The sequence below is a fragment of the Amaranthus tricolor genome, chromosome 5 (assembly GCF_026212465.1).
Source record: "Amaranthus tricolor cultivar Red isolate AtriRed21 chromosome 5, ASM2621246v1, whole genome shotgun sequence".
NCBI classification, from domain to species: Eukaryota; Viridiplantae; Streptophyta; class Magnoliopsida; order Caryophyllales; family Amaranthaceae; genus Amaranthus; species Amaranthus tricolor.
Genome location: NC_080051.1, coordinates 12,098,516 through 12,111,341, shown reverse-complemented (window position 1 = coordinate 12,111,341; position 12,826 = coordinate 12,098,516). Strand labels below are relative to the sequence as shown.

Genomic DNA, 12,826 nt, shown 5'->3' with positions numbered 1-12,826 from the left:
CACAAAATCATCGTGACTTGAAAAACCAAAATGGTATTGGAACATGGTTTTGGCCCATTGTTTTCCAATGCTGGTTTTTACTTTTGTTTTACCCTTATTGTTTTTTCATTTATTTTATACACAAATCAATATATTGTTTGAATTACTAATATTTATAATTGGAGATAATTTAATATTGTAAAAAATTGTATTAATAAAAATTAAATCTAGAAAACTCAAATAATATCATACTTTGCTATTTTTAGTATGGGTTTTTGACTTTTATGTCCTTAGTAGCTTTATCTTATTTTCATTTATACCCTCTATTACGTATACTAATTTTTCTCCCTTACATTAAAAACCCATAATACCACTCTCTTTCCAACCCTTAAGGTCTCACTTTTGACTCTCCTTAAAATCCGTGAAAAGTCAAATGAGACTCTTAAGATGAATAGGAGGGAGTATAATTTTTAATGTTTAGGAATTATATTTTATATCAAATATTTTATCACATTTGTACAGTCGATTTTTCTCATCCACGTTAAAAACGTAGTCATGCTGCAGCACCAAGCCTATACTTTTACTCTAATACCGTTTCCCAACACAAAATCATCATGACTTGAAAGAATAAAATGGTATTGCAACATGGTTTTGGCCCATTGTTTTCTAATGCCATATTATATGAATGGTTTTTACTTTTGTTTTACCCACTCTTTTCTGTTATTGTTTTTTCATTTATTTTATACACAAATTAATATATTGTTTAAATTACTAATATTTATAATTGGAGATATTTTAATATTGTAAAAAATTGTATTAATAAAAATTAAATCTAGACGAATCAAATAATATCACACTTTGCTATTTTCTCTTATCCATTATTACTGTCTTATATGATTTTGATATATTTTTCAATTAATTATCTTAATCTTAAATATCATTAATTATACTTGATTATAAATGATTACATGTTAAAAAAAAATACTTTTAATAAAAATAGCTAAATTAAAAGATGATCTTTAGGAGAGGGGAAATAAATAAATAAATTCATAATCTTTATAATTGGATCATTGTTAAGGATGGTGTAAGAGTGATTGATAAATATTGTTCAAAAATCAAATGGGATAACAATAATGAATAAAAAAGATTACAATTTAGCTTATAAATTAAATATAAAATATAATTTTTAATGTTTAGGAATTATATTTTATATCTAATATTTTATCACATTTGTACAGTCGATTTTTCTCATCCATGTTCAAAACGTCGTCATACTGCGCACCAAGCCTATAACCCAGACAATGAAGGTTTATTTTCAGGTAATTCTCACATGACTCAAAAATATTACCAGTTTTAATATGGATTGTAAGTATGATGAAAAAACTAATTATTGTACATTTTATTAATAGACTTATGACTTTTATTAATAATATTTTTTTATTCTTTGATTTATAGTAGTTGATTTATCGCAATTACAAAAATCAACGGCGCATTCTTTACCCACTTATCCTTAAGTATCCTCAAACAAACTTACTCGGGCTGGAAAGTATACTATTGGTAGAAATTTCATCAAAAGACATACAACCAACGTTCTTGACTTAAATGATTCTCATTTAGAAAATAATAGTGATATAGGTAAGTGTTATGTATAAGGTTCTATAATATCCCATTATTAAATAGAGTTGATGTCATATAAATTTTTGAGTTAAGAAAAAAATATGCAGTGAACTTATACATTACTTTGTACATCATACTAATAAAATTAATTTTTATTTATTGTTTAGATGATGAAAAATTTACAAGAACAGATGGTGAAGATAATATATATATATATATATATATAAAATAAAAATTAGCTTTTAGTAATTTATTAATATTTAATGTGTAATATTCTTTTTACAGTGTATTTTGATGTTGGAGATCCTGACTTAAAATGTGAGTATTGTTTGGCCTTTATGTGGGCAAACGAAAGAGCGCGGAAGGATGGATCATTGAAAAATGCAAAGTTTTCATTATGCTGTATGAAAGGCAAAGTTCAATTTCCTACTCTTAAAAATCCACCGAGATTTTTGGAGTATTTATTGAGCAGGAAAGATTCTAGGAGTATATATTTTGTTGAAAATATACGTGCGTTTAACATGATGTTTGCATTTACATCAATGGGAGGTCGAGTAGATAATACTGTTAACAAAGGTCGAGGGCCATATTGTTTTAGACTAGGAGGTCAAAATTACCATAGAATTGGTAGTTTGTTGCCAACAGAAGGAAATACAACAAAGTTTCAACAATTATACATCGTAGATACTGAAAATGAGATTGAAAACAGAAAACGTGCTTTTAGGTAATTTACAATAAATTATTTTTTTATTATTATAATTTATGTTTAAGTAACATATATTAATGTATTTTTGACCATTCATTTCAGTTCTGAAACTACGAAGGAATTTGATGATGTTTTGTTGGAAAAATTAAAACAAATGATTGATGAATTTAACCCGTATGCTAAGGTATACAGAATGGCAAGAGACAGAATTGACTTGATTAATGAGGTTAACATTCAATTAAAGTTGATTGGGAAAAGAGCTACAGATGGTAGGACATATAATATGCCATCTGCATCTGAAGTAGCTGCCCTTATTGTAGGAAATATTGGTAGTTCGTGTGAAGAGAGGGACATAATTATTGAGAATCGAAGTGGATTATTGAAGCGTATTAGTGAGTTGCACCCCTCATATCTAGCTTTACAATATCCCTTAATTTTTGTATATGGAGAAGATGGGTATAGAATTGGTATAAATCATAGAGGATTGGAGTCTTACTCTTCATCGAATTCTAATCAAAGGATCAAATTAACCATGCGTGAATGGTTTGCCTATAGACTGATGGATAGGGAAAATGAAGCAGATACTATTTTACGATCTGGGAAATTATTTCAACCGTTTATCGTTGATGGGTGGACAATGATTGAATTAGAAAGGCTATTTTTTGTCCGTAAAAATCAAATGCTATTAAGGGCTGAAAATTATAATAGCCTGCTTGATTCAAATTCTAATGGTATTCCAGATTTATCTAATACTGGTCGTCGTGTTGTGTTGCCATCTACATTCCATGGAGGTGATCGTTTTATGACTGAACTATATCATGATGCTATGGGAATTTGCAAGACATATGGATATCCGGACTTGTTCATTACATTCACGTGTAATTCCAAATGGCCTGAAATATCTAGATTCGTTAAGAAGAGGAATTTGCGTCCTGAAGATAGACCAGATATACTTTGTCGAGTATTCAAGCTTAAATTGGACCAGTTGTTGAAAGATATTACAAAAGGAAGTTTGTTTGGCAAAGCTAATGCAGGTTTGTACTTACTTTGCTTCGTTCATTTTATAGATAAATATTGAAGAAGATTTAATTTATTTAACATGCTTCTAATTTTAATTTATTTGTAGTTGTCTATAGTGTTGAATTTCAAAAAAGAGGACTACCACATGCACACATTGTATTATTTCTACGTCGAGACAATAAAATTCCAAGAATAGAAGATGTAGACAACATAATATCTGCAGAGATTCCAGATAAAAATCTTTTTCCCATTTTGTACGAGAATGTAAAAGATTTTATGATACATGGTCCATGTGGTACCTTAAATTTAAATTCACCGTGTATGAGAGATAGAAGCTGTAGTAAAAGATATCAAAAACAATTCAACAATACTACAGTACTAAGTAATGAAGGATATCCTGTGTACAGAAGAAGGGATACGGGGGCTACTGTGGACAAAAACAATGTGTCGATTGATAATCGTTTTGTTGTTCCTTATAACCCTACGTTACTTTTGAAATATCAAGCACACATAAATGTAGAGTGGTGCAATCAGTCTCGAGCAATCAAATATTTATTCAAGTACATTAATAAGGGTAATGATAGAGTAACAGCAGGATTAGTTAGTAAACGAAATGAGAATGCCGATTTTAATACTATCGACGAGATCAAAGAATATTATGATTGTCGTTATGTTTCGGCTTGTGAGGCTATTTGGAGAATTTTTGCCTTCAAGATTCACTATAGGCTTCCTTTTGTTGAGAGACTGAATTTTTCACCTACCAGGAGAACGAACTGTTGTGTTCAATGAAAATGAAACAATTGAAAATGTCTTGAATAAACCTTTGGTTGATAAGTCAATGTTTTTGGCTTGGATGGAATGTAATTCTAGATTTGAAGAAGCTAGAGAACTTCGGTATTTTGAATTTCCGGGAAAATTTGTTTGGAAGAGAAAAGAGCGTGAGTGGACCATTCGTAAGAGAGGTTTTTCTATCGGTAGACTTTATCATGTATCTCCAGGATGTGGTGAACGATATTACTTACGCACTCTTCTGAACTATGTTAAGGGCCCAACAAGTTTTGAAGATATTCGTACCATAAATGGTGTTCTCTACCCTACATTTAAAGATGCTTGCTATGCAATGGGTTTGTTAGATGATGATAAAGAATATATTGATGGTATATTAGAGGCAAGTTTTTGGGGATCTGCACACTACTTAAGAAAATTATTTGCCATTTTGCTTATGTCTAATAGTATATCCAGACCTGAATTTGTATGGAACAATACATGGCATGTGCTTTCAGAAGATGTACTATATAGGCAACGCATGATACTTCGATTTCCCGGTAATTTTTTTTAATTATTTAATTTAATTAACAAATAGCTTTATTAATCATGTTTAACCATTAAATAAATAAGTTCTAATTGATAATTACAGATTTGAAGCTTAGTGATGAACAATTGAAATGCTATGCATTAGTTGATATTGAGAAGATTCTGCAGAATAATGGTTGTTCACTACGCAATTATAGCAATGAGCTACTTCCAGATGAATTAATAATTCAGGATAGTTTTAATAGACTCATAGCTGATGAGTTAAGTTATGATAGAAAAGCACTACGCATAGAGCATGAGCAGTTATTTCAATGTTTGACTGCTGAACAACGGATCATATATGATGATATTATGCAGGCTATGAATGATAATAAAGGTGGTGTTTTTTTCCTTTATGGGCATGGCGGAACCGGTAAAACATTTATGTGGAGAACTTTGTGTGCAACTATTCGATCAAAAGGGGATATTGTCCTTCCTGTTGCTTCAAGTGGTATTGCTTTTCTATTACTGTCAGGAGGAAGAACTACACATTCAAGATTTGGAATTCCTTTGATTGCCACTCCTGATTCTATGTGTAGAGGTATTACTCCGAGTAGCGATTTAACCTCTTTGCTGAATAAGACTAAGCTCATCATTTGGGACGAAGCCCCTATGACGAACAAATATTGTTTTGAAGCTTTGGACAGGAGTATGCGAGACGCTTTACGAGATTCAAATGGTATTGCTTCGGACTCTCCATATGCTGGTAAGGTAGTTGTTTTTGGAGGTGATTTTAGACAGGTATTACCAGTTATTCCAAAAGGAACACGACAAGATATAGTTTTTGCATCATTAAACTCTTCTTACATTTGGCATTCGTGTAAGGTTTTAAGGCTTACAAAGAATATGAGGTTGCAAACTCAGTCTGTTGATGATAATGATTTAAAGGATTTCGCTGATTGGATTTTAAAGATTGGTGATGGCATACTAGGAGAACCTAATGATTGAGAAGCCATTATTGATATTCCTGATCAATTTCTCATTAAGGATGTTGTAGATCCTATTGGTGCCATAGTTGAAAGTACATATCCATCCATACAGGAGAACTTAAGTAACATAAACTTTTTTCAAGAAAGGGCCATACTTTGTCCTACAAATGATATTGTTGGGAAAGTGAATGAATATGTTCTTTCTTTATTACCTGGGGACGAAAAGGTTTACTTAAGTTCTGATTCTATAAGTAAAGCAGATGGATGTTTTGAGTCTAATGTCGATGCTTTTTCTGTAGAGTACTTAAACAGTATTAAGTGCTCTGGCCTTCCAAATCATGAGCTGAAATTGAAGGTTGGTGCTCCTGTTATGATGCTTAGAAACATTGATCAATCAGCTGGATTGTGTAATGGCACACGATTGGTAGTCAACCAGCTTGGAGATCACATTGTCGAGGCAACTATTCTTACGGGATGCAATAAAGGAGAAAAGGTTTTCATACCAAGAATAACATTGACTCCAACAGATACCACACAGCTCCCAATTAGACTTCAAAGAAGACAATTTCCTTTGATGCTTTGTTTTGCGATGACTATTAATAAAAGTCAAGGACAATCATTGAGTCATGTTGGATTGTTTTTGCCTAAACCTGTATTCAGTCATGGACAACTTTATGTTGCCGTATCAAGAGTGAGAAGTAAGAAAGGACTTAAAATTCTTATTGTTGACAAAGATAATCAAACAACTACGTCGTCGTCGTCTACTGACAATGTGGTATATAAAGAAGTATTTCAAAACTTATGAGGTAAAAAATTACGCGTTCATATTCTTTAAGTAATTTCCTTTTGATAGTTTTATTATTAATATAACTAATCAATATATATATATATATATATATATATATATATATATATATATATATATATATATATATATATATATATATATATATATATATATATTGCAGGGTGTTTCATACAAGTTAGTCACAAGGTGATCTATATTGAAGTTATGAAGTCATTTTTATGATAAAAATTTTGATTAGTTGTAATTATTTAATTATTGTAACGAACTTAAGTTATTAATAATAAATTTTGTATTACCATTTATTATTTTCCTAATTTTATTGAACAAAAATTTTAAATATTCAATAATATATATATATATATATATATATATATATATATATATATATATATATATATATATATATATATATATATATATATATATATATATGTAGACTCAATTAGGAACGGAAACAGCAACAAGAGGGGGGGTGAATTGTTGTTGTTACTAGTTTAAGCGTTTTTGCCCTGTTTTTGTGGAATTGAATAAAAATAAATAAAGCTTAAACTTAGAGCGAAATAATTAAAAGAGACAAACGATTTTTACGTGGAAACCTTCTAGGCCTAAATAGAAGGAAAAACCACGACCCCACGGGATTTCTAAATTCTCCACTATGTTTAAGCCAACTCATTACAATTACATTAAACATCTTACTTCACTCGAAGCGCATCAACTAGGCCAACTCTTCTCTCTCAAATTGCTTCACTCAAAGCAACAAACTTAGCTTCACTAAAAGCTAATTCTCACCACTAGCTTCACTAAAAGCTTTCTCCTTAGCTTTACTCAAAGCTAATCACTTCTCTAGCTTCACTAAAAGTTATCTAATTCCCCCCTTAGACTCACCCGAGTCTAATTACATATTCTCTCAAAAACCCTTACAAAAGGATAAAAATTCTCTAAAAATAAAATCAATAAGTTGCACAAGAAAATATTATAAAATTAATTGGCAATTTTAAAACAAAATTTTCTTGTAAAAATTCACCCATAATTACGTATGATTTAATGGCTCATACTAAGGCGAGTTTTGAATAATAACCGAGCCCACTATTTATAGAGCTAAAATCCCTAAGAATAAGGAATATTCCAATCCATTATCCCATTATCAAAAGATCATGGGAGTAATGTGGATTTTAATAACCAAGTCTTCCTACGGTTAATCTTAAAAATAGGCATTTAAAGTTGACCAATTCAAACCCACGGTTATTTAGCAATAACCGCTGTTCCCTAATAATAACCGCTGTTCCCTTAAGCAGCAGTTTCTTCAACAGCTGTTCCTGTTCCAGTACTAATTGCTGGAACGTGTTTGCTATAAATAGAAACGGTTATGCTTATTACGAATGGTTACTTGCTAACTTGTAGGTATAAAGACGGTTAAGAATGATAGCTAAGACCCATTCAACAACAACTAATTCTATTTTTAGTAAATCCAATATTTACTAAAAATAGATCCTAAAATAAAGGATCTTTATTTAGAGGCTCATACGTAAAGTAATTTTAAGAAAACTTTTTGCCAATTAATTATAATAATTAATAAATGCAACAAATTAACTTTATTTAATACATTAACTAAAAATAATAATTATAAATAAATAACCAGAATTTCCAGTTAACGTAGGCTGACTCCAGTTCAGGAACAGTGCGCTGTTTCCAGAATCCAGTTTTGCTAGAACATCCAACTTAGGAACAGTAGACCTGCTGTCTCCATTTTACATCCCAAGCGATATACTTCTTCTAACATCCCTTGAATCCTTTTGACACGTGCATTCCCATGAACTAAGCCATAGGTACTATCAACGATCACAATTAATCGGATATCGACCTGCACACAATCTCTAAACACATATTTGCTTAAGTGTAGTCATCATCAAAACTCAAGAGGTCCAACAAATTCACCCTTTTTGATGATGACAAACTTTTAAACAAACTTAAAATAAAATTAGAGTAAAATCAATATTATAGAGCATGTAAGAGATTAAAACAACTCTACATAACTTAGTAAATTAACCCGTTACAATATAATTTACCAAGCAATCATAGCAACACAGTTTACTCCATATAGTATAAAAACACAATATAAAATATATGTTTTTAAATAGTTTCCAAAAATAGTTAACATAAATCACTAAGTATTTCAAATGTAATAACTTTGAAATCAGAACAATTAATCATATAATCAGAGCATATATCTTATACTTCTATCAACAGAACATTCAAAACAATTATTAGAACAATTCATCATCAGAGTCATCAGAGCAACAGTTCATCAAATAACTTCTATTATCAGAGCAATATAAATCAATCTTGATCATAAGTATCAGAGCATTAAGCATTAACAAAAGGTGTTAACTGTATACTGACAATAGATTAACTATACTTTGACAATCACAGCAAAATCAGCAAGCAATAAACAAGCAATAAACAATCATCAGCAGAATACAGCCAAACAGCCTTAGATCATGAATCATAACCTTAATCCTAAAGTCCAACATAATAGATATTATCAGAGCTAAGCATACTCAAGCATTATTTAAGTTTGTGTCAAATATTCCCCCTTTTGACATCATTCAAAAAGAATTGGAGCAATCAAACCACAGCACTAAGCATATAGACATAGTCAAAGAGAGAATAAGGATGCACAAAGTAAAAAGCAGTAACAATGAATGCAAACGAGATCAGCTATGATTAATCTTCACAGGTAGTCAGTAGCATAAAAGAAAATGTAGTTGATAGTATGAATTAGATAAACAGTACCCCAGCTGGAACAATTCAAAAACAAGAAACGATTGTTTGATGATAGTGATGGTAGCAACAAATAAGAAAATATGATGATTATCAGGAGAAATTAAGATGCAGGAGCTTCTTCATCTATATATGTTGGCCTCTTAAGGTTTTGATGATGACTTCACTTTTAAATAAACAAACATATTTTTAGAGATTGTTTTGTAGGTATATATCCGGTTTAATTTAAATCGTTGATGAAGCCTATGACTTGATTCGTGGAAGTTGTACATGTCTCAAATATCCAAGAAGTTGGGCAATTGCTTTAGAAGTCAGTTTACTGTTCCTAGAGTTGAAGTCCTGACGAAAGTGGTAGATGGAGACAGTGCGTTGTTCCCCACGATACAGGTCTGAAGAAGACATTGACTGGAAGTTACGAAAATTATGTTTTCTGTTTTTAGTTAATGTAAAAGGTTAAAATTTAATTAGTTGCTTAATTAAATTTATTTATTAATTGGCAAAATATTTTTAATACACCTAAAAACATGGAGAAGACTAATTCCTTGTTTATCTCCTATAAACTCGGACATCCAAGAGACTTGTTCTCTACTTTGAATTAGTCTCCTACATTTTAGGATCTTCCTTTAACCCATGTAATATTAACCGTACAGCAGTTATGTTCCACTCCTACTTTCAACTAACTTCTCACTTTCTTTGGGAGCAAGTAAGTTTATGGAAGTCGTGGGATAAGTGCATCTCATGGAGAACGTGGGCTGAGTGCACTGACAGCTGTTCCCTTTATAAAAGAGGGAAGCTACGGTTAAGCGGATATGAATAGAGAGTGTCCATTTAAGGGAGATTATTCAAAGAAAAATATTTTCTGTTTTTGAATGTCAATTAATTCATTATATTTTTCTTGAGCAACTACTTAATTTTAATCTTCATGAGAATTGGCCTTGTAAAGGGTAATTGAGTGTTTTGTTGTAATTAGACTTATGGGAAGTCTAAGGGAATAGAGAATAGAATCGAGAGAAGAGAAAGAGAAGGAGAGAAAGAGAAGAGAAGAGAAGTAGGCCTAAGTAGAGAAGCTTTGAGTGAAGCATTTAGAGAATTGAGAAGCTTCAAGTGAAGCAAACATTGTTTTGTGTAATTGTAATTGATTGCCTTAACATAGTGAGAATTTTGAAATCCCGGGGGGTCGTGGTTTTTCCTTCTTATTAGGGCAAGAAGGTTTCCACGTAAAATCTTTGTCTCCTTTATTATTTTTCTTTTCGTTTTTGAGTTTAAGTTTTGTTCTTTACTTGATACAATTCCGCAAAAATTAGAGGCAAAAATCTTAAACCTACTACACAACAATTCACCCCCCCTCTTGTTGCATTCGATCATCCATTAGTATTCCTACAATTGGTATCAGAGCCCTGTTCCTCATTTAATCAGGAAACCCTGAGAGCAGTATCCTGTTCCCTGGAAAGATGTTGAAGATGAACGAGCGTATGGAAGAGGGGTACTCCATACAAAGGCCACCCATGTTCGATGGAAAATTCTATACTTACTGGAAAAATAGAATGGAAATCTTCATAAAAGCCGAAAACTATCAAGTTTGGAGAGTCATTGAAATTGGAGACTTTGAGGTGACGACCATCAACTCCAACAATGAAGCTGTTCCAAAACCAATTACTGAATATGAAAAAGAAGATTTTCAAAAGATGGAGATGAACGCTCTTGCTATCAAATTGCTTCACTGTGGTCTTGGACCCAATGAACACAATCGTATTATGGGTTGCAAAACTGCCAAGCAGATTTGGGATCTGCTAGAAGTTACCCATGAAGGTACTAGTGAAGTAAAGAGATCCAAGATTGACTTGCTAATGTCCAAATATGAAAGATTCGTCATGGAACCGAGGGAAAACATTCAAGAGATGTTCACTAGGTTCACAAACATTACGAATGAGTTAGTCTCTCTTGGTAGAATCATTCCCGTTGATGAACAAGTTAGGAAAGTACTTAGGAGTCTTCCTCAAGACGAACGCTGGAGAGCAAAGGTCACTGCCATCCAGGAGTCCAAAGATTTCACCAAGTTTAATTTGGAAGAGCTGGCTGGTTCTCTAATGACCCATGAATTGCATTTGGGAACCGCTGACAGTTTCCGAAACAAAGGATTGGCTCTGGCAGCAGATGATAGTGAAGAATCAGAAGATGGTGAAGAGGAAACAGCTTTGTTGGTACGTAAATTCAAAAAATTCTTCAGGAACAGAAGATATGGAAATCAAAGAAATAATAAAGAAAAGGGAACTACAAACTTGAAGACAAATTTTGAATGCCACAAATGCGGGAGCACTGAACACTTCATCAAGGATTGCCCTCAATGGAAAAATGAGAAGGGCAAGGGAAAAGCAAGAGAAGTTGGAAGACAATATAAGAAGGGAAACTTCAAAACTGATTTTAGAAAAGCAATGATTGCAGCTTGGGGAGATACGGAGAGCGAGGCTGAGACAGAAGCTCTAGTGGAAGAAGAAATAGCAAACCTGTGTCTTATGGCATCTCATGAAGAGTCTAAAGAAAAAGAGGTAATGTCTTCTAGTCCATCTTCGAAACAACTGTCTAATTTAAGTAAGAATAAATTAATCAAATTGTTGTTAGAGACACAAGAAAAATTGAATGAAAAAACAGCTAAGTGTCTCCAAATTGAGAAAGACCTCAACTCAAACAAGGATCATGTATCCTATCTGAATTCATTTAGAATAGATGTACAAAGCAGATTTTTTAATTTGCTAGATCAGAATGTTGTTTTGAAAGAGACAATTGAGAAATTGAAACAAGAATTTATTTTCCTTAGTATCGAAATGAATCAAAACAGATTGTTAGGATTAAGTAAAGATGTAAACAATATATCTACTCACATGGTTAACACTGAATTTCAAAAGTTGAAATCAAAATTAGAATCCTACGAAATTGAAAATGAAAATTTGAAAACTAAAATAAACTTAAGAGGAAAAGGGAAATTCAATGAAATTCCCAAATGGATTCTAAATGCTAAAATCAAAAGTAAAGAAGGACTAGGCTATATGAAGAATGATAAAAAGAAAAAGGTCTATGTAGATCTCCCTAGTAGCAAAATATGTTCCTTCTGTGGTAAAAGTGGACACCTGAAACATCAATGTATAAAGAAGAAACAGCATATCAAAGCAAATAAAAATTATGTCGAACGAATATGGATTAAGAAATGTGATTCAAGTATTGTCGACAAGGAACCCAAGGATGAATGGGTTCCTGTACCTAACCATTAGTTTGCTTTGCAGGTTCAAGTGAGGGGGAACAACTCATGGTATCTCGACAGTGGGTGTTCCAAGCATATGACGGGTGACAAATCTAAATTTCTCTCACTTGAAGCCTATGATGGGGGAACAGTAACCTTCGGTGACAACATGAAGGGTGAGATAATTGCCAAAGGAAAGGTTGGAAGGTCTAGTTCCCATGCCATCGATAACGTATTTTTAGTCGAGAATTTAAAACACAATTTGTTAAGTATTTCTCAATTTTGCGACAAAGGTAACTCTGTTAAGTTTACTTCTGAACGATGCATAATTTCTAGGAACAGTACAGGAGACCCTGTGCTGGAGGGAATCAGAAAAGGGAACACCTATGTGGTGGACC

General features: G+C 32.2%; 1 pseudogene; it reads left to right on the top strand.

The window, feature by feature from the left end:
* The first annotated feature begins 30 nt into the window (after positions 1-30).
* LOC130813431 (uncharacterized) lies at positions 31-6,409 on the top strand (annotated as a pseudogene).
* Positions 6,410-12,826: the final 6,417 nt, after the last annotated feature.